We start from the raw sequence: 22630 nt of genomic DNA, 5'->3' as shown, positions 1-22630 counted from the left end.
GTATTGAATGAACAAGATAAGTATGAGGAGAAGTCTCATGAAATAAAATAGTTGAATTTATATAGATAAGTTTTAAATTAAATATTTGAATCGGAGGATATGAATATGAAAAGCATGAAGGTTGATTCGCTGAATAGACCATCAAATTTTGGGTCATATCAATACGAATACCACCAAATCAACCAAGTCTTTCAGATCCCAATCAGAATTATAAATACGGTGGAAAAATTCCTCTAATCATCCAATGACTTGGCAAGTCAACCAAGTCATGCTTTATTTTCTGTGTGCTTCTAGAATTGTTTGTCAAAAGTAATGCCACATTAGTAACTTAATACTATAGTGTCTTCTTAGTATTAATAAAGTTTAATCCACTTGGCTCTAGTGGATTTATCACAGGCAATGGGAGCCTTCCTAGATGGTTTTGTCCAGTGAATTACTTTCGGTAACGGGGAATAATTTCATTAACTATTTTCACTAAATTATTTATACTATGCTAATTATACTAATTGTTTTTCTAGGTAAAGGCAACTCTCTAGCTCTTATGATATTAACACTTCTCTGGCCAAATAGTGAACATGAACAAAACATGCTATTTGGTGGCTCCAAATACTAAGCTGATAGAATAGAAGAATTAAACCAACTTATTGGCGTAACTGGTAAAGGTTCTTCCATGTGATCAGGAGATTACGGGTTCGAGCCGCGTAAACAGTCTTGCAAACGGTGATTGTGTCGTCTACATGTTTTACAAAAATTTATCGGAAAGCAAGTAAAGCTGCCAATAAAAATGTAACACTGAACCTTGAGATGCGGAGAGTCAGAACATGAATTTTATGGGTTAAAATTCAAAAATAGTGACGTGTTAGGCATTGATAGCCTGGTTCTGAGTTAATTTTTTCTACATATTTAGAGAATATTTTTAATAAAACTATTTAATTTTGACTAATTCTATTGAGTTCAGTCGAACTTGCAGACAACCTTCTACCTCCGTTCCGGCACATACCAAAGTGTGGAGGCAAATGTGTGTTTTGCTTGTGTGGGAACATCAAGAATTCAAATTTTCTTGACATTCTTGTGGAGTGTGTCTCACATTGTTGAAAAGGAGAATGCAATAGTCCACGAGTTCAAACCACAAAAAAGGCATTATAGTTTACATATAACTGCATGCATTAGAAATTACAAACCTGCCTCGAATGAATCTTCTATCTCCATTCCGCTCTATTCCGAATAATTTTATTATACCAAAGAATATTTGAAATTTAAGAAAAATAGGTCATTCTGTAAAACTAGAGAAACTCTAAATTTCACACAGAGTATCCCTCAAGTTCCACACAGTCGTATTATTTCTATATATTTAGCAATGTACAGACATTCTCAGCGTAGCTAAAATATAATTCTGATAGGTCCAACTTAGACGGGGCAGATTGTTTAAGCAACCTTGTTGGACTCAGCTATATAAATCCTCCAATCAACTAGTGGAAAATTGCCATCTTTAATTGAGAAGTAAAGAAGGATCAACACAACATGTGGGTCCAAACACTGAGACTACACATAGGCCAAGGAATAACTTTTAATGGGAGCTTTAGGGAATCCGCGGCACAAAAATACTTCCAACAATTAACCGCAACAGTTGATTTATGTCATAGCCGAGGTGTCTATCATCGCGAACTGAAACCTGAAAATATAATCCTGGATGAAACTGGAAACTTAAAGGTTTCCGATTTTTGCCAGAGTTCTCTTTACGAGACGAAAAGACAAGACGAACTCCTACACACGACATGTGGAACTCCAGCATACGTCGCGCCAGAGGTCTTAAAATAAGACAGGGTATGATGGAAAAAAGGCGGATATTTGGTCATGTGGGGTCATTTTGTTAGACTTGTTAGCTGGTTATCTTCCATTCCATGATGTAAATTTAATGGGTTCCCTTCTGAAGTGAAAAACTTCTTTCAAGAATTCTTTATCCAAATCCATTTTGAAGAATAACATTAGATAAGCTGATGAAAAATAATTGGTTCAAGAAAGGATTCAAACAAATTGATAAACCACCAATTTTGGATCAAGAACAGGACAAATCGCCTCGTAGTATTTTCAATACTGTGGATGATTCAGATGCAGAAAGTTCTTCAGGACTCAAAGAGCAAACTCCATCAACAATGAACCCTGCTTTTCTTAATGCTTTTGATATCATTTCTCTTTCTCCTGCTTTTGATCTCTCTAGCTTGTTCGAGAAAGATAAGAACTGTAGATAGGATTCTAGATTCACGACACAAAATTCAGCATCCACTATTGTCTCAAGACTTGAGGAAGTAGATTAAATTAGTAGTTTTAAGATATTCTATCAGCAATGTATAATGATGTAGAAAGAAGGAGATTGAGCTAATCACAAATGTGTGAAACCAATGAAGCAATAATAACTGTTTACGAATTTAGTTCACTGTTTCAGGAAGTTAGTCGACTAACTAACTCTATGAAGTTAAGTTGTTATGAGTTAGTTAAGTTGTTAACTTCTAGATCCTTCCATATAACTCTATATATATATACTATTTAATGAATGTACATACAGAACAATAAGATTCAATCAGTAAACAAGTTCTCTCTTCTCTTCTCTAGAGTTTCTTCTTTCTTCTTCTTTTCTCTTCTTCCTCTGCATTAACAGATTACAGAGTTCTTCATGGATGAAATCTGATTAAGTTCATGGTATCATAGCATCGATCTAATTATGCTATTTTTTCTGCAATCTACTGAGTTCCACACCATGGTGATTCCCTCTAACAATGGTGCAAATGTTGAGGAATCCGCAATCTCTACAATTGGAGTAACTAGAGCACATAATTCTGTTGGGATTGACTACAATCATCCTTTTTTTTTTTTTTTTGCATCCATCTGATGTAAGTGGCTTGCAGATTATTTCATTTCAACTAACTTTAATTGAAAACTTCTCAATGTGGTTTAGATCTATGAGATTATCATCGTTAGGGAGGAACAAGTTAGGAATGGTAGATGGTTCTTGTTCTAAAGATAAATTTCCTCCAGAAATGGGAATCACTGGGAATGAGTGAATGCAATTGTCCTATCTTGGATCATGAATGTTGTAGCTAAGAGTCTACTTTGAGGAATTATGTATGCCACCAGTGCACAGGCTGTGTGGAGTGATCTTTGTGAAAGGTTCAATAAGGTTGCTGGCTCAAGAACATTCTTCAACCTTTATAAAGAAATTGCTACCCTATCTCAAGGAATGACTTCAGTATCTCTCTATTAGTCATTATTAAATGATCTGCGGGAAGAGTTTGAGGCATTAGTCCCTATCCCTGAATGCAGTTGTGAAACCTCAAAAGATTATGCGGCTCATCTTCAGAAACTTAAACTAATTCAATTCTTGATGAGATTAAATGAATCATATGGTCAAGCAAGGAGTCAAATCTTGTTGATGAATCCTCTCCCAAAAATTAATCAAGAATATGTTATGGTGAACAGTGATGAGAGTCAAAAAGCTGTAAGAGCTATTGCTGGTATTCTTTGTTCTAATCTCACTTCAACTGGGTATGAGTTAGCTATGTTCTCACGAGGAAACAATCCTTATTCTATAGGAAATGAGTCAACATTCATCGGAGGAGGACAATAACACAAAAAACATAAAAGAAATCAAACACTATACTGTGATATCTGCAAAATCAGGGGTCACACCAGAGAAAATTACTGGAAAGTAGTTGGTTACCCTGCTGATTTCAAGTTTAAGAAAAGAGTTGGTTCAAGTTCAAATGCAGTATGCAGTACTGAAAGTTAAAATGCAGGACAAATGATGCAGGCCATTCAATCTACAAGAATTCAAGATTGATACAAGAATAATCGCGGATATGGACTTATGAGAGTGAGTGTTGGATCCAAGACATGGTGTGTTAAATTAAAGAGCCTAAGAGGACCTAATTATGCACCAAAACTGTTCAAACACTACACTTGAGTTACACTTGATGTGAGCCTCACACTTAAGGGGCTTTTGGTCATTTTTAGCTTCTAATTGTAATGTACTATATAAGGGGAATATTTGGGTTTCCAATCATTAGTTTTTGATGATATTATGCGTGTAGAACAATTGTAACAATTTCTCTCTCTAGCTGGAGGAGTGCCCACCAAACACTAGGTCAAGTACTAGTGTGGATTCACTAGTTATTGAGTATTGCTTGAAAACATTGGTGCTTGAGTGGTGGCCTCCCCTCTTGTGTCATTGTAAGAGATATGTGTAATGCCCCGAAGTTTTTATTAGCTAAATTTTGTCCCTAAAGTATCAAGCATTGGCTTCTAGAATTATTTATACTTATTTCCCTGTGGAATTCCTTAGATTTCAACATTTCATTACTTAGATGATCTAATAAGTTTTCCGTCGACATAGGATTAGTCCAAAATGGACACTCGGTGGAGGAGTTATGGTTAATTTAAATCCTAGTCGAAAAATACCGTCATTCCTATCCTTGGCACATCGTGGAGAGGGTGTAAATGATGATGGTCAATTTTCCAGTGAAACTCCGGGATGGTGGCGCATCGCGGAGTGTGCCAAATTCCCATTCGCCACTTTCCATTGAACCACCGCGATTGTGGCACGTCACGGTGGCCCATGAAATCGGGCTCCCAGTTAAATTTTTATACCGATCTCATCAAGGGTATTTGGGGTATTTTCGAACCCCTTAACATCTTGAACATGGGATTTAATCCCTATTACAGCAAAATACACCTACTCTCACCAAAATCCATCAAAGAACTCTCCCTAGGGATTCAAAAAAGAATCCCAAATAACTCAAGATTCAATCGTGGGTTTTTAAAACAAATTGGAGATTTGGAATCCCCAAGCCGTAGGCATCAACATCATCCTTTTATTTCCTAAATAAAGGTACGTGGGGCTTATCCTAAAAAATACATGTGGTTGAAAATCTTAAAGCATGATTTTAGGGTTTTGATGCATGTATTTTAAGGGGTTTTTTGAAAACTATACTTTGACTTTGCATTCTGAACGTTTCAATGTTTTGCTTTGTCCTTGTGGTCCTATCCCCTAAATTGATTTGCATGTATACGTATATGTATGGAATTTGAGATTTAAGATCATTGAGATCATAAATTATGAACTCCCTCTCGTATATTAAATTAAAGATTATGGTTTTGTTATTTGAAAGATTTTTTCACAATATTATAGCATTTGAGAATGATTTGAAATTATTGAGAGGGTGTTTCTTGATATAAAGGTGTTCTTGTGTTAAATATTAAGAATTGCATGTGAATTGAGAACTTTGACATGACCACCTTGTACTATTGACATGGTGACAAAGATGACTTCCTTGCATGTATTTACATGAGGTTTGAGAGTGATTTTCTTTGAATTGTATTATTGAAATGGTGATCCCAAAAACTTGTGTTTTGAAAACAATGATTTATGATAGACTAATAAAGGCTCAGAGATGTGACTTGCAAGTCAATGGTATGACAATACCATATGTATTTATGGCATAACAGAGTATGTTTTAAGAGCATGTTTTCAGAGTATGTTTTCAGAGACTGCATGTTTTGATAGATTTTTAAAAAGGGGCTTGAAAAGGGTTTGGTGGTAACCTGAAGAAGGCGCGACTTCAAGCAAATCTTAGCCTGAAATCATATTTATCGATACGGGTAGATTGTTATAGTACACTGGGGACGACCGTTTGGTGTAGAAGATTTAGAGACTCCGACCCTTGCGGCACACTTGGGTTGGGGCCATGGCTGCCGAGTTAATGACAGTTTCCATATAGCCTATGGAATTTCAGAGTTGTAGGGTATACCACCTAGCGTAGAAGTAACACAGATTTTCTCAGAGTTTTGATGATGTTTATAGAGTCTTTTAAAATGACCATGCGATTTCTTACTATATGATGTATTTATGAACAATTTTAAATTGCTCTCATATATGTTTATTATAAATGATTATTTTTGATTATCTTTGCGTACTAGTACATCTGCATTGACCCCCTCTCCTTACCCCTCAGGTTTTGAGGCTCAGTCTAGGGATCCAAACAAACAGTAGATAACTTAGATAGTAGGATAGATTTTGTAGTGGTGAGCCTTCTATATTCCAGAAGGCCTAATGTCTTACAGTTATTTATCATTCTACAGTTTTAGTCTACTGGGGGCCTTGTCCCAGATTTTCAGACCATATTTTTTAAAGATATAGTAGAGATTTCGTAGACTGAGTCAGGTGTCATTTCGATGTTGTTGAATTACAATTTCCATAATTATGTTGAATTCAGAATTAAACATGTTTCCATAGAATATTATGTTTTCCGCATCTTCTTTTATCATAAGAATATTGTGCATGATTACTAGATAGAGAAGGGCGTTCTAGGCCTTCATTGTTCGAGATGTCTGTTATGGCCAGACCCTAGTTCAAGTCGTGACAAACTTGGTATCAGAGCACGGTTCATGGTCCCATGGTGTCTGCAAGATCGTGTTGGGTAGAGTCTTATTTATGGGTATGTAGTGCGCCACACTTATAAGCTGGAGGCTACAAGGCATTTAGGAATGTCTCTCTTTCTTCATGTTCTAGTTCGTGTAACAGAGTCAGAATGTTCCTCTTTTATACTCTTAATCATTCTATGGTGTCTCCCACACGAAAGTAATAGTCATCCCAATTCCTTACTTAAATAGTATAGTCCTTTTTGATTGAGTCATATAAGATTTTAAAATTATGCAAGGGATTGGGAAGAGTTCGTTAGTGCTTCAGAGTATATTGATTCTGTTGTGAACATTGATTTCGATGAGATTGTGCATAGTTTCCTTGTTATTTATCTCATTTTCTTGTTCAAAACACAAAAATCAAAGTCTAGTGAAGCCGTGTATGGCCTATTTTTATTCATTAGCAACTTGTTGTTCTTGTGTTGGTTGAATATATGTATAGACTAATCTTTTCGCATGAGATTGAGTTGGTAATAAAGTGATACGCCCTAGTGTGTTAGTTTAGTAGAAGGTAGAGAAGGAGTTATTAGTCAAGGTGAATTGTTGGTTGCTTGATGTATGAAAATGGCTAGATTAGGCAGTAGGTTATAATTATAGACTCATGGTTGGTGTAATATTACAAGGTAGTCTAAATATATGCTTGAGCAAGTAAGTGTGATGTGAGAAAGCTGTATAAGTAGATAAGAGTGAATGGGGTTATAATATAAGATTAAGATTGACCATGTCTATTATGTGTCTCTACCCCGTTGACCCTCATTTCTTTGGTAGTTGTAAACTAGTACTACTTGTGAGAAGGTACGTAGTAGATTTAAAGGCATAGCAGTGATGTCATGAAGGTGTTTTGGTTATAGGTTGTGTCTCAATAAAATGAAATATTTGGGTAGAATATCCCAATTTGATGGACTAGTCTACTATGTTGCATTCTTCATTGGTGGTAGATGATTGATTCTAGACTATAGTCTTGATGTGTTTAAATAGTGAGTGTTAATGAATTATAATAAGGAAAACCATAAGTTGATGATCGATTATTGTGGCTACGGTGTTCTTGTGTACTATTGTTTCTTGATATTTTATTTCGTAGTTTCCAAGTAAGAATTGTGCGTAAGGTTGGGTTGTAAATCATGTTTAGCCATAGACATTAAGTTTGAGCAGTTGATGTCCATGAAGGTGGATGTGATTATTTCTTGGATAATGATCCTAGTTTTATGGAAGCGATCTAATAGGCTTGAACAACGTATGCAAGAGCTTATGTTTATTTGACTCGTAATGAAGTATTATGTTGTATGTATGAAATAGAAGTATGCCAAGGTGATATGAGGTTGCAGTATTTTTCTAAGGCTATTACATATTGTGTGTGGCTAGTGGTACCATTGAGTTGCTAGGTAGAGAAAGACTAGTTAGATGGTATATGGGGTTCTAAATAGCCAAGTTAAGGAGATTTGATAGATAATGTTACGCATTTTGATATGATCGTGATTCTCATAGTAGAGAGATATAGGTTTGGAGTCATGATGTTGGTAGACTATGACAGAAGTGGTATGGTCTGTCAAAGGTTTGGAGATATCCATGTTTAGTGTTAGGAGAATCTAAGTTGATGAATGTTTAAGCTATTATATGATGACTTATGGGGCTATAGAAACCTAAGGGTTAAATCTTGGAAGGAGGTATTAGCATTGGTTGCTATACATGAAGTCACCGTCTTACATGGTAAGTTTAGTTTTATGTATATTCTTATATCCCCATCTCTAGGGTAAAGTGATTTTAGTTTATACCAGAGTATATATAGTTGCTCGCAGACTTAGATTAGTGGCTTAAATCTAAGGGGGAGATGATAGAACGAGTAACCAAGTCAAGTTTTCAAATGATAATAGATGTGCCAGTAAGTTATGGAATTGGCCGTGAGAAAGAACGAAGCTCAATCTATTCTTATTTCAGCAGTTTACTTCAGTTATTCCGATACATACTCTTGCTTTATGTCTCACCTTCATGATCATAGCTCATGTTCATGCATATGATAAGGAATCATGTACTCTCCTAGATCCTAGTATGAAGAGTTCCCTACTTGTTCAGCAGACAGAATCACTTTCCCTAAGTTATGAATTCAAAAACTTCAGGTCCTGTAGTTCATGACTCCTGTGCACATGTGGTACTCTTAACGATCAGTGAAAATTTAGATTTATATGAGTTATGTCCTCAGATTAGATCTCTTTAATGAGTCCATGCAAATTGTTATCTATTCCTCACGCCTTAGTAGGGTATCAAGTTATGCTTAGTATTCCCTTGATTTTTTGGATCCCGATATTCTAATTTCTAGAGACATTTTTCCTTAGGTCGAGATAGTGATGATAATACTTGTTTAGATGGGAAAGAGTAAACATTTCTTGGTGATGAAAAATGGTTGTATGCATGTTGGAGTTAAGGCAGTAACTGTGAAGTAATATTGAGGCCGAGACTTTGATACGTGTCAAGGTTAGAAGTTTTATGTGTTATTTTGGGGAAAAATTGTTGTGCTTCTGTTTTATGTAAGTCTATAAGTTGAAAGAATTTTGAGGTGAATTTTCGTGTATGGCTTGGTTAGTTGAGGATATTTTATCTATATCATCTGAATAGTGCAGGGATGTTGTTATGGATAGAAGTATTAGAGAATATGAGAGAAATGTTTTATGAGTGGTTGTTTAGAAGTGCATATGTGAGTATGAAGATAGGCTTGAATGTTATGTTTGTATACATATAGATGGATGCCTTGAGTGTTTGTGAATGTCTAATATGAAGTTGAAGGTGATTTTTGGAGTGACAATAAGAATTATGCAGGAGATAAGGATTTGTGAAATGTAGGGTGTACTAAATTCAAGATTTAGACAAATACTACAATATTATGTTGTGCGTCTTATGATTTTGAGTTAGGATTGAAGATGATATGGGGATTTAGTTTAGTTTAGACATATGTAAATTGAAATATCAGCGGCCATGTGAGAAAATTAAGTGGAATCAATGAGCATGGTGTTTAAGGGGAAAGTATAGTTGAGAGAGTATTTTAGAAGTGTGGCTAATCTTGAAAGTAAGAAGTTGTAATGCCTAAGGTTTGGTAATTATATTCTAGTTTACAAGATATATGTCTATATTCCATGCTATAGAGTGGTGTCATAGGTGGGATTCCTTAGTTGGATGTCTTGTATAACTCATTTCCGATATTCTTTGCTCCCTAACGCTACTAGAACTTCTTTAGGGAGAATGTAAAAGAGATACTCCAGTTAAGTATAAGTGTCCAGTATGATTTAGTTTAACAGTCAGGCAAACAAGTTACTCTGGTTTTCCACTTTTTCTCCCAGTCCTACTATCTAAAGTCCAGTGCGAATGACGTCCTAAAGGAAAATGTATTCCATCCGTGCATGTTGGGAACTCAGTTCAGTTCAATCATCATGTTTCAGATTTAGTAATTTAGTCATGACTCAGTTTGTAAGAGTTCAACACATAATCTCAAAATTTTTTTAGCTATTTTAGCTCAGAAAGTGTAATACCTTTGTATGATCTAAATATTGTTGCCTCATGATTCGTACTTTCATAAGTTATCACTTCTCAATTCAATATGTATGATTGGACCATGAACATTTCAAGGTAATCCTAAACTCTCAGCACGAATCATCTCCTTGAATCAAGAAAAGTCAAGTTAGCTCAGAATTCAGTTTCATGATAAAAGTATAAATGTTTTATATCAGTTATATCCTTTTTTAGAGGACACATCAGGTCCACATTATTCCGTACCATTAAGTTTTAATATTTCTACCCATCATTTGGGCACGAATGTTCCCAAGACGGAGATATTGTAACGTCCCAAAGTTGTTCTTAGCTAAAGTTTGTCCCTAAATTATCCTGCATTAGCATATAGAATGATTTATAATTATTCCCCTATGGAATTCCTTAGATTTCAACTTTTCATTACGTAGATCATCGAATAAGTTTTAGGTCGACATATGATTCGTCGAAAAATGGACACTCGGTGGAGGAATTATGGTTAATTTAAGTCCTAGTCATAAAACACCGTCATTCCTATTCTTGGGGCATCGTGGAGAGGGTGTAAATGATGATGGTAAATTTTCTAGTGCAACTCTGCAATGATGGCGCGTTGAAGAGTGGGTCAAATTCTCATTCGTCAATTTCCAGTGAACCACCGCGATTGTTGCGCGTCGCGTTGGCCCAAGAAATCGGGCTCCCTATTATGTTTTTATACCTATCTCATTAAGGGTATTTGGGGTATTTTCCAAACCCTTAATATCTTGAACACTGGATTTAATCCCTATTAAACCAAATACACCTACTTTTACCAAAATCCATCAAAGAACTCTCCCTAGGGTTCAAACAAAAATCCCAAATAACTCAAGATTCAACTGTTGGTTTTCGAAACAAATTGGAGATTTGGAATCCCCAAGCCCTAGGCATCAAGAAGCATCCCTTAATTTCCTAAATAGAGGTATGTGGGGTTTATCCTTAAAACTACATGGGCTTGAAAATATTAAAGCATGATTTAAAGGTTTTGATGCATGTATTTTAAGGGTTTTTTTTTAAAACTATACTTTGACTTGGTATTCCAAATGTTTCAATTGTATTGTTTCTTTGTCCGTATGGTCTTATCCCCTAACTTGATTTACATGTATATGCATATGTATGGAATTTGAGAACATAAATTATGAACTCCCTCTCGTATATTGAATTAAAGATTATGGTTTTGTCATTTGAAAGATGTTTTCGCAATACTATAGCATTTGAGCATGATTTGAAATTATTGAGAGGTTGTTTATTTATATAAAGGTGTTCTTGTGTTAAAGATAAAGAATTGCATGTGAATTTAGAACTTTGACATGACCACCTTGTCTATTGTAATGTTTGACAAAGATGAGTTCCATGCATGTGTTTATATGAGGTTTGAGAAAGAGTTTCTTTGAATTGAATTATTGAAATGGTGGTCCAAAAAACTTGTGTTTCAAAAATAGTGATTTATGATTGACTAATAATGGCTCGGAGATGTGACTTGCAAGTGAATGGTATGAAGACACCACATGTATTTATGCCACAATAGAGTATGTTTTCAGAGGATTTTTTCAGAGTATGTTTTCAGAGCATGTTTTTAGAGTATGTTTTTAGAGACTACATGTTTTGATAGACTCTTGAAAAGGGGCTTAAATAGGGTTAGGTTGCTACCCGAAGAAGGCGCGAAACTGTTAGTCTAAAATAGTATGATCCGATAAGGTTAGACTATTATTGTACGTTGACGATGGTCGTGTGTCATAGTAGATTCAGAGACTCCGACCCTTGTGGAACACTTGGGTTGGGTTCTTGGCTGCCGAGATTATTGTAGTTTCCATATAGCCCATGGAATTTTCAGAGTCGTAGGGTATACTACCTAGCGCAAAATTAACACATATTTTCTCAGAGTTTTGATGATGTTTGTGGTCTTTTAAAATGCCTATCTGATTGCTTACTATATCATGTATTTATGAGCTATTTTAAATTTCTCTCATATATGTCGATTATAAATGATTATTTTTTATTAGCTCTGCGTACCAGTGTCTTTGTATTGACCCCCTCCTCCTACCTCTCAGGTTCTAAGACTCAGTCTAGGGGTCCAAACAAGATGTAGATAACTCAGACAGCAGAACAGATTTTGCAGTGGTGAGCCTTCTATATTCCAGAAGGCCTAGGGTCTTACAGTTAGTTATTATTCTATAGTTTTGTTCTACTAGGGGACTTGTCCCAGATTTTTAGAGAGTATTGTTTCAAAATATAGTAGAGATTCCGCTGACTAAGTCAGTAATCATTTAGATATTGTTGAATTACAGTTTCCATAGTTATGTTGAATTCAGAATTGACCATATTTCCATAGTAGATTATGTTTTCCACATCTTCTTTTATTATATGAATGTTGTGAATGAGTACCAGATAGAGAAGGGTGTTCTGGGCCTTCATTGTTCGGGATGTACGTTATGGCCAGACCCTAGTTCAAGTCGTGACAAACTAGGTATCAGAGCATGGTTCAAGGTCTCAGGGTGTCTTCGAAATTGCGTCGGGTAGAGTCTTAATTATGGGTGTGTAGCGCGCCACACTTATAAGTAGGAGGCAACAATGCCTTTAGGAATGTCTCCCTTTCTTTATGTTCTAGTTCATGCAACCGAGTCAGAATGTTCCTCTTTCACACTCGAATTCATGCTATGGTGTTGCCCGTACGAAAATCACAATCATCCCAATTCCTTTCTTACTCTGATGTTCTCGGATATGTCCCATTATTGAAGTGATTCCAATGCAGAAGTTTAGAATATAAATGGTATAATCCTTTCTGATTGAGTCATATAAGATTTTAAAATTATGCAAGGGCTTGGGAAGTGTCCTTTAGTTCTTCGGAGTTTATTAATTGTAGTGTGAACTTTGATTCTGATGAGATTATGCTTTTCATCCTGCAGTATTAAGGGCATTCAATCCTTTTCAAAAATTTATGTTGTAAATGTCATGCTTAAGAAGGAATATGGTGTAGCAGAATTTTGGAACTGTATTTCCACCCGAGTAGTAGTATAAGTTAAAGTGCCGGTGTCATGACCTATTGATAGTAAGATTAGACCAAGAAGATGGTGATATGAAGTCACAAAGTTAGAACTCAAAGTGAGGATGACTTTTTTGAAGATAAATGTGTTTGGTTGAATAATTGATGTTTGAGGATGGTTTACCCCTTTTTAGCGATAAACTAATGTGGTTGATAGTAGAATGTGTGAATCGTATGGCAGTCTGTGGGGCTTTTTCAATTCACTAGCATAGTTGCCTTGTTATTTGTCTAATTTTCTTGTTCAAAACACCAAAATCAAAGTCTAGTGAAGCCGTGTGAGGCCTATTTCGATTCACTAGCAATTTGTTGTTCTTGTGTTGGTTGAATATATGTATAGTTGAATCTTTTTGCATGAGATTGAGTTGGTAATGAAGTGATACGTCTTTGTATGTTATTTTAGTAGAAGGTAGAGAAGGAGTTATTAGTCAAGGTGAAATATTGGTTGCTTGAAGTATGAAAATGGCTAGATTAGCCTGTAGCTTATAATTATAGACTCATGGATGATGTAGAATTAGATGGTAAACTAAATATATGCTTGGGTAAGTAAGTGTAATGTGAGAAAGTTGTATAAGTAGATAAGAGTGTATGGGGTTATAATATAAGATTAAGGTTGACCATGTCTATTATGTGACTCTACCCCCTTGACACTCTTTTCTTTGGTAGTTGTAAACCAGTACTACTTGTGAGACGGTATGTAGTAGATTTAGAGGCATAGTACTGATGTCATGAAGGTGTTTTGGTAGTGTGTTGTGTCTTAATAAAAGGAGATATTTGGGTAGAATATCCCAATTTGATGGAAAAGTATATTATGATGCATTCTTCATTGTTGGTAGATGATTGATGCTACACTATAGGATTGATGTGTTGAAATAGTGCAAATTAATGAAATATAATAAGGAAAATCTTAAGGTCATTATCGATTATTGTGGCTACGATGTTCTAGTGTACTATTGTTTTTTGATGTTTTATTTTGTTGTTTTCAAGTGAGAATTTTGCATAAGGTTGGGTTGTAAATCATGTTTAGCCCTAGACATTAAGTTTGAACAGTTAATGGCCATAAAGGAGGACATGATTATCTCTTGGTTAATGATACTAGTTTTATGGAAGCTATCTAATAGGCTTGAACAACGTATGCAAGAACTTAAGTTTATTTGACTTGTAATGACATATGATGTTGTATGTATGAAGTAGAAGTATGCTAAGGTGATATGAGGTTGCAGTATTTTTCTAAGGCATTTACATGTTGTGTGTAGCTAGTGGTACCTTTGAGTTGCTAGGGGGAGAAAGACTAGTTAGATGGTATATGGGGTTCTAAGTAGCCAAGTTAAGGTGTCACGACCCGAACCAGGGCCTGGCCATGACGAGCATTTCAAACCAAAGAGGCCCAAAACACCCCTATCTGTCTAGTAATCATGCACTTAATTCATATGATCAAAGTAATGCAGAAGAAACACAATAATTCGGAAACATGGTCATAAATATGAAAAGAATCGATAACGGGGAGATAAGGTTCCCCCAACATCAATCAACCTCTAAACAACTGTCAACGAAAATCTCTAACAAATGATTGGGTGAAGTAACCGTATATAAAATGGGACAAGGCCCCCAGTAGATCCCCAAACTGAATATAAGATAAAGGGACTGCAGGACATAAGACCTTTCGAAACATAGATGGCTCACCACTTTTCTCTGCAACTCTGTTTGACTGATCTACTGATTCTCTTGACCCCTAGACTGGGCCTCTGAACCTGAGAGGTTGGGGGGGGGGGAGGGGGTTAGCACAAAAGTACTGGCACACAGAGATATCAAAACAAAACATAATATTTTTACAAAATATAGTTGAGATCCATTATAAAGCAATTTCGTATCAAATCATTTGGAAACACATGGGTGTAATGCAATAGTTTCTCAACAACAATGAATTGCAACTGAACTAGGTGGAATACCCTACACAATTTACACCAACTATTAAACCCCGGATGCCGCCGATATTAGAGTATACCTGAGGGAAAGAGACACAAGATCACACAACATGGTGTCTCGACCCAATGTTAGTGCCCCAGATCACTTAGCCCAGGATTCTACCTATAGTCCCAATTTAGGAATAATATGAAGCCAAGTACACAAGATGACTTAAAATCAATGCATTCAAATTTCATCTTATTCAATGACATATCATCTACTAAAGGGTATCTTCATACCCGACTTGCAAGTCATCAATATCACACCCACATATGCATAATCATGTAAAACATTATCGTCATACCCGACTTACAAATTCATGCTCTCTTTTGTTGATCACAATACAATATAGAGTATCGAAACATTATCATGGGAATTTGAAAACAATTTATCATTCATATTTATCAAATTTCCATGGAAAATCTCAAATCAGATATGCATGGTTTCAACCATTGAAGTATATAGGAAAACAATTCCCATGACTTAAAGAAAATGACTTAGAAATCATATTGAAAGAAAGATATTAGCATTTGATTGAAAACCCACTTTTAAAAAGCATGAATGTTCATAAAACTACTCCCATGAGATTTTAGGATAACCCCATATACCTCTATTTCCTAGGGTAATAGATGTTTGTTGAAGCTTGAGGATTGGTGATTCCGAATATGAAATTATCTTTGAAAACCTATGGTCAAATCTTGAACTATTTAGGTTTTTATTTTTGAAATCCTAAGGAGAATCTTGAGCACTTTTGATGAATGAATATGTATTTTGGGGTCTTGGAACTAAATCTCATGTTTTAGGGCTAAGTAAGGGTAAAAAAAGACCACTTTGTCTTCAACACGGAGTGTTTAAATCACTAGAATTCCTTACATAGGCTCTGCCAATCCCATTGCCTATGTTCACATAGGCGCCACCTAGGCTATCGCATATGCTTTCCAGTGGCCATGGGCGATTGGTTCAGCGACGCTTATCACTTTGAAAGGCCATAACTTATTTCTCGTGTGTCGGATTTTAGACAAATTATTATCGTTGGAAAGTTAGCTCGAACACCTATAATTTGAAACATAGTCGGCTCCCTAATTCGACATATACAGAGAGTTATGATCGTTTGAAGTTGACCTTGAAATGCTGAAAACTGGGCAATAGGCTATGCGTTTTGCTATTGTTTTGAAATCCAAACACAGCCGTATGCATTCCGAAAAAAATTTGAAACTTACCCGAGATGTACTATGAGCTTGCCCGATCATAACGCAACTTAAAACTCTAAAAACGGATGTCGGGAAGGTTGAAATTTTGTATCCCGAAGATTGTTAGCTAAAATGACTCTAAGTCCTCATTACACTTAGAAAAATTTTCTAGTTTTTAAGTCTAAGGGCACTCTATTAAAGGCTAATCCATGCACGACTTTTATGGGGTGTTACATTATCTCCCTCTTGGGATCATTCGTCCTTGAATGATGGGTAGGAACTTGTTGAAGCCTTAAAGATATAGAATAATGCGGATATGACATCTCCTATAATAAAAAATTACACTAATCTGAAACATGACCATATGGCTGGAACTACTGATATTTTGAATTCTTATATCGGACACGCATATCTGATGCATGAAATACATGACTGAAGCTAATCATAAGCTGAATTCTCATAATATACATGCATATCTGATGAATGGATCTGTGACTGAGTTGTTTTCATGAATGCAGGACTAAATACACTGATAAGCTGAACTATTTCAATTGAACATACATTTCTAATGCACGCATATCTGACTGGACTAACACATGAACGTATGACTTATAACACAATGATAACTGGTGCGAGGCTGGTAATAAGAATCTATGTGTGCAACTGAATGAGGTATCTCCCCCTTGGGACACTATGTCCCTCTATGAATGCTCAATTCATTAAGATACTCAAATAAAAATTGAGGCGATGCACTAGGCACCTACAAATTGAATCATAACTGAACATCTAGAATTTGAATCTAATGCATGACACATGAACTGAGGTATACTCACAACTACTGGTATACTCTATCTTGGAATATTAGCATGTCTGAGATTATGGGTAGCATGAATAAATGAAAAGACGAGATAACAGGTCATGCGAACCTGCTTGTTAAACAGACTTACTGACTATGCAGATTGGAATATGTTGGACCTTCTTCCTTAATTGGAGTATCTCTTCAACACTCTCTCTAAGGAAGTTCTAACACTAATAGGGAGCCACGAATCTTGGGTATGGATTACACAAGACATCCAACTGAGGAAATCACAACTGTGACACTACTCTACAGTCTGGAATATAGACATATAACTCCTAATTTAGGATAGAATTTTCAGACCTTTGGCAATACAACTTCTTACTTTAAGGCTTAGTGTACTTCCCGAATATCCCTTAACTATACTATTCCCTATAAATGCGATATTCATTCAATTTAACTTAAATTTCTCATATGAGCATTGACAAATTTTTCTACTAATGTCTAACATAGCTTAATCCTTACCCCGCGATGAAGCCTAACTCTTAGTCACAAAAATATAACATGCTACACCACGCTATTATTCTAAACCATATGATGCCACCTTCTATACCTCTTTTAAAGATCACATTCTAAGCATAACATGCCTTACCACTTCAATGACTACTTTGAACTCTTAATACAAAGTCGCTAATGCATATTGCGACCTTCCACTACAATCCCAAAATGTCATTAAAGCCTATTTTACAACCCCAAGTTTACTTTAAGGCAACCACCCATAAATACATACTTCACATAGTTTCTAAACTATTGTCAATATTACTCCTACGCGATACCCTAAAACATAAATACAAACTTTTCCACTAACCATCACATGTATCAAAGATTGGCCCCAAATCTTACTTCATACTTAAGGCCTTATCTAAACAAACGTACTATGATCTTCCATTAACAAGAACATTTACATAATCACCACTATCATTGTATAGGGAGGATCACTAAAAGGTTAAAACATAAGATCCTGAAGCATAAGAAGATTTTTATACGGGACTGAGCACACTATAAAGAGTGAGTAGATGCGTCATGAGTTGCATGACCTCAACTAGAGTTCCTAACATAAGGAATGTGATTCCGACTACTTGAATGAACTAGAACTCATTATCTTGGAACTGGAAAAGTACGTGACTCTCTATCATATACAGGAATCACGAACTATGATCACGGAACTAAAACATAAAGCTTGAGTAGGCATTGGGATCACTGAAAAATTCTAAAATAAGAATGGGTTGAGTCTCACCCTTACTTTCTGATGTTCTAAATCATACTGCATCACTACTAGAATATGAGACCCTTACTTGGTCATTTGTTCTGTCATCTCCCCCTTAGCTTCAAGTCATCATCTAGAGTTTGGGAGATCCTTTACCAGATTCTAACTGAACTACCCTTACTGCACTCTATGGTCTAAAAAAATAACAATACATGCATATCATAGAACTTAGCCCGAATGACTACCTTTCGGTATACACTCTATCTTTCTCTAGTGACCAATAGTCATAGTATAATGCTTGCACACTTATTATATTGGTTCAACCTTCAAAAGTCAAGCTTAGATGCTAACACTTAACATGGACATCACCAAGCGTTTGATGAACCATATCTCTTTTTGACAGAGCCTACCACTATTGCGACTCCAAATTTATATCCCTCTACTATGAGAATTAAGATCACTGCAAAAGGCCCAACACTATCAATCAAAACACCTTAACATGGCTATTTAGATCACCATGTACCATCTAACTAGTCTTTATCCACTTAACAATTCAATGGTACCACTAGCCACGCATAACAAGTAGAAGCCTTAGAAAAATACCGCAACCTCATGTCACCTTAGGCATACTTCTACATCATACATACAATATCATACACCAATACGAATCAAATAAAATTACTCTATTGCATGCACTATTTAAGTCTATTAGATCACTCCTATACAACTAGTATTAATTAACCAAGAAATCTTCACATCCACCTTCATGGACATCAACTGTTCAAACTTAATACCTAGTGCTATGCATGATTTACAACCCAACCTTACACAAAATTTTCACCAAGAAACTACGAAATAAACATCACAAAACACTAGTGCACTAGAACTTCATAACCACAATAATCGATAATGACCTAACGATTTTCCTTATCATAATCCAGCAGCATGTACTATTTCACCATATCAAGCCTACTAATTTAATCGCACAAAACATGCATCATCAAACTCGTGCCACTATTTACCACCACACGGTTTAAATTCCAGCCTATAGTTTAGTATCAATCATTTACCAACTATGAAGAATGCAACATAATATAAATATAACAATCCATCAAATTGGGACACTCTACCCAAATTTCTTGAAAATCTACTACATACCTTCTCACAAGTAGCACTAGTTTACAACTTCCAATGAAAAGAGGGTCAAGGGGGTTAAAGCCTCATAATAGATATGATCAAACTTATCCTTATATTATAACCCCGTACAATCGTATCTACTTATACTGCTTTCTCACATCACAATTACTTACCCAAGCGTACATTTACACTACCTTCAAAGTCCATAACAACCATGAGTCTATACTTATAACCTACTGGCCAATCTGGCCATTTTCATACATCAAGAAAGGCCAATTCACCTCGCCTAATAACTCCTTCTCTATCTTCTACTAATAAACTAACACACAAGAACGAATCGCTTCAGTACCAACTCTATCTCATGCAAAAAGATTCAGCTATACATACATTCAACCAACACAAGAACAACACGTTGAACGATAAATTGCTAGTGAATCGAAATAGGCCTCACACGGCTTCACTAGACTTTGATTTTTTTTTTGGTTTGAACAAGAAAATAAGATGAATGATAAGGAAACTATGCTAGTGAATCAAAAGAGCCCCACACGGCATCACTAGACTTTTTAGTTTCACCAACTCGATGATAAAATATTTTCAAGAGATAGAAGCTTGTCACACAATATTCCATAATCTGAAAATACACATCTTACTTTGTATAGATAAAAAAAATTTGAGTCAAATATTTCCCCCACAGCTTATCATACAATCCACACACGCTACTTGCTACCAATAGGTCATGACACCGACACTTTAACTTATGCTACTATTTGGGGGTAAATACAATTCCAACACTTCTGCTACACTTCTTTTCCTTTAAGCATGACATCTGCAACATAAATTTCTGAAAAGGGCCAAATATACTCAATACAGAAGGCTAAAAAGCACGATTACGTTAGGATCAAGGTTCACCATAGAACCCAAACACTCTGAATCAATAAAGAATTCTTCTCAAGTCCTTGCACAATTTTAAGATGTTATATGATGAGGTCCGAAGGGACAATACCATTTAGACTCTAAACTTCTGCACTTGAATTACCCCAGAAATGTGAGGATCTGAGAACATCAGAGTAAGGAAAAATTTTTGTGATGATTTTACTTTCGTTTAGACATCACCATAGCACGAATTAGAGTATAAAGGAGGAACATTCTGACTTTGTTGCATGAACTAAAACATGAAGAAATAGAGAGAATCCAAAATGCCGTGCAGCCTCCGGCTTATAAGTGTGGCGCATTACACACCCATAAACAAGACTCTACTCGATGTGATTTCGCAGACACCCTGGGACCATGAACCATGCTTTGATACCAAGTTTGTCACGACCCAAACCAGGGCCTGGCCATGACGAGAATTTCAAACCAAAGAGGCCCGAAATACCCCTATCTGTCTGGTAATCATGCACCTAATTCATATGATCAAAGTAATGCAAAAGAAACACAATAATTCGGAAACATGGTCATATATATGTAAAGAATCGATAATTGAGCGATAAAGTTCCCCCATCATCAATCAACCTCTAAACAACTATCTGCGAAAATCTCTAACAAATGACTGAGTGAAGTAACCATATATAAAATGGGACAAGGCCCCAGTAGACCTCAAAAGTAAATGTAAGATAAAAGGACTGTAGGACGTACGACCTTCCGAAACATAGAAGGCTCACCACTTGTCTTTGCAACTCTGTTTGACTGATCTACTGATTCTCTTGACCCCTAGACTGGGCCTCTGAACATGAGAGATTAGAGGGGAGGGGGTTAGCACAAAAGAACTGGTATGCAGAGATATCAAAATAAAGCATAATATTTTTACAAAATGTAGTTGAGATCTATTATCAAGCAATTTCGTATCAAATCATTTGAAAACACATAGGTGTAATGCAGTAGTTTCTCAACAACAATGAAATGCAACTGAACTAGGTGGAATACCCTACATAATTTACACCAAATGTCAAACCCTGGTTGCCACCGAGATTAGAGTATACCTGAGGGAAAGACACATAAGATCACACAGCATGGTGTCTCGACCCAATGGTAGTGCCCCAGATCACTTAGCCCGGGATTCTACCTATAGTCCCAATTTGGGAATAACATGAAGGGAAGTACACAAGATCACTTAGCCTGCTACTAATATTCCGTGTCGGCAAACACATTTTTCCAGCGATTAGCCCTTGTGTCTCAAACGCCTTCTTCGGGCATCCACTTTTCTCATGTAAAATCAATGCATTCAAATTTCATCTTACTCAATTACATATCATATCCTGAAGGGTATCGTCATACCCAACTTGCCAGTCATCAATATCATATCCACATATTCATAATCATGTAAAAACCTAGGTGCTTCATCATTTACAAGTGGTGAACAATATTTATTTTAAATTCATGCTCTCTTTTGTTGATCACATAACAATATAGAGTATCGAAACATTATCATGGGAATTTGAAAATAATTTATCATTCATATATATCAAATATCCTGGGAAAATCTCAAATCACATATGCATGGTTTCAACCAATGAAGTATAGAGGCAACCAATTCCTATGACATAAAGAAAATGACTTAGAAATCTTATTGATAGAAAGATATTAGCATTTGATTGAAAACCCCCTTTTAAAAAGCATGCATGTTCATAAAAGTACACCCATGAGATTTTAGGATAACCCCACATACGTCTATTTCCTAGGATAGTAGATGTTTCTTGAAGCTTGAGGATTGGTGATTCCGAAAATGAAATTTTCTTTGAAAACCTGCGGTCAAATCTTGAACTATTTAGGTTTTTATTTTGGAAACCCTAAGGAGAATCTTCAGCACTTTTGATGAATGAATATGTATTTTGGGGTCCTTGGAACTAAATCTCATGTTTTAGGGCTAAGTAAGGGTAGAAAAATACCACTTTGTCCTCAACACAGAGTGTTTCAATCACTAGAATTCCTTACATAGGCTCTGCCAATCCCATTGCCTATGTTGACATAGGAGCCGCCTAGGCTATCGCCTATACTTTCCACTGTCCATGGGCGATTGGTTAGGCGACACTTATCACTTTGAAAGGCCATAACTTATTGCTTGGGTGTCAGATTTTAGCCAAACTAGTATTGTTAGAAAGCTAGTTCGAACAACTATCATTTGACACATAGTAGGATCCCTAATTCGACATATATAGAGAGTTATGATCATTTGAAGTTCACCCTGTAATGCTGAAACTGGGCAATAGGCTACACGTTTT

At 36.0% G+C, this 22630-nt stretch overlaps 1 pseudogene; it reads left to right on the top strand.

Annotated features, from left to right (window-relative positions):
• The first annotated feature begins 1451 nt into the window (after nt 1-1451).
• Nucleotides 1452-22630, top strand: part of LOC107869116 — a 51549-nt pseudogene continuing 30370 nt past the window's right edge.

Source organism: Capsicum annuum, chromosome 4 (assembly GCF_002878395.1).
Source record: "Capsicum annuum cultivar UCD-10X-F1 chromosome 4, UCD10Xv1.1, whole genome shotgun sequence".
In the NCBI taxonomy this organism is placed as follows: Eukaryota; Viridiplantae; Streptophyta; class Magnoliopsida; order Solanales; family Solanaceae; genus Capsicum; species Capsicum annuum.
The sequence above is the reverse complement of the archived record's forward strand: the minus strand, read 5'-3'. Positions and strand labels throughout refer to the sequence as shown.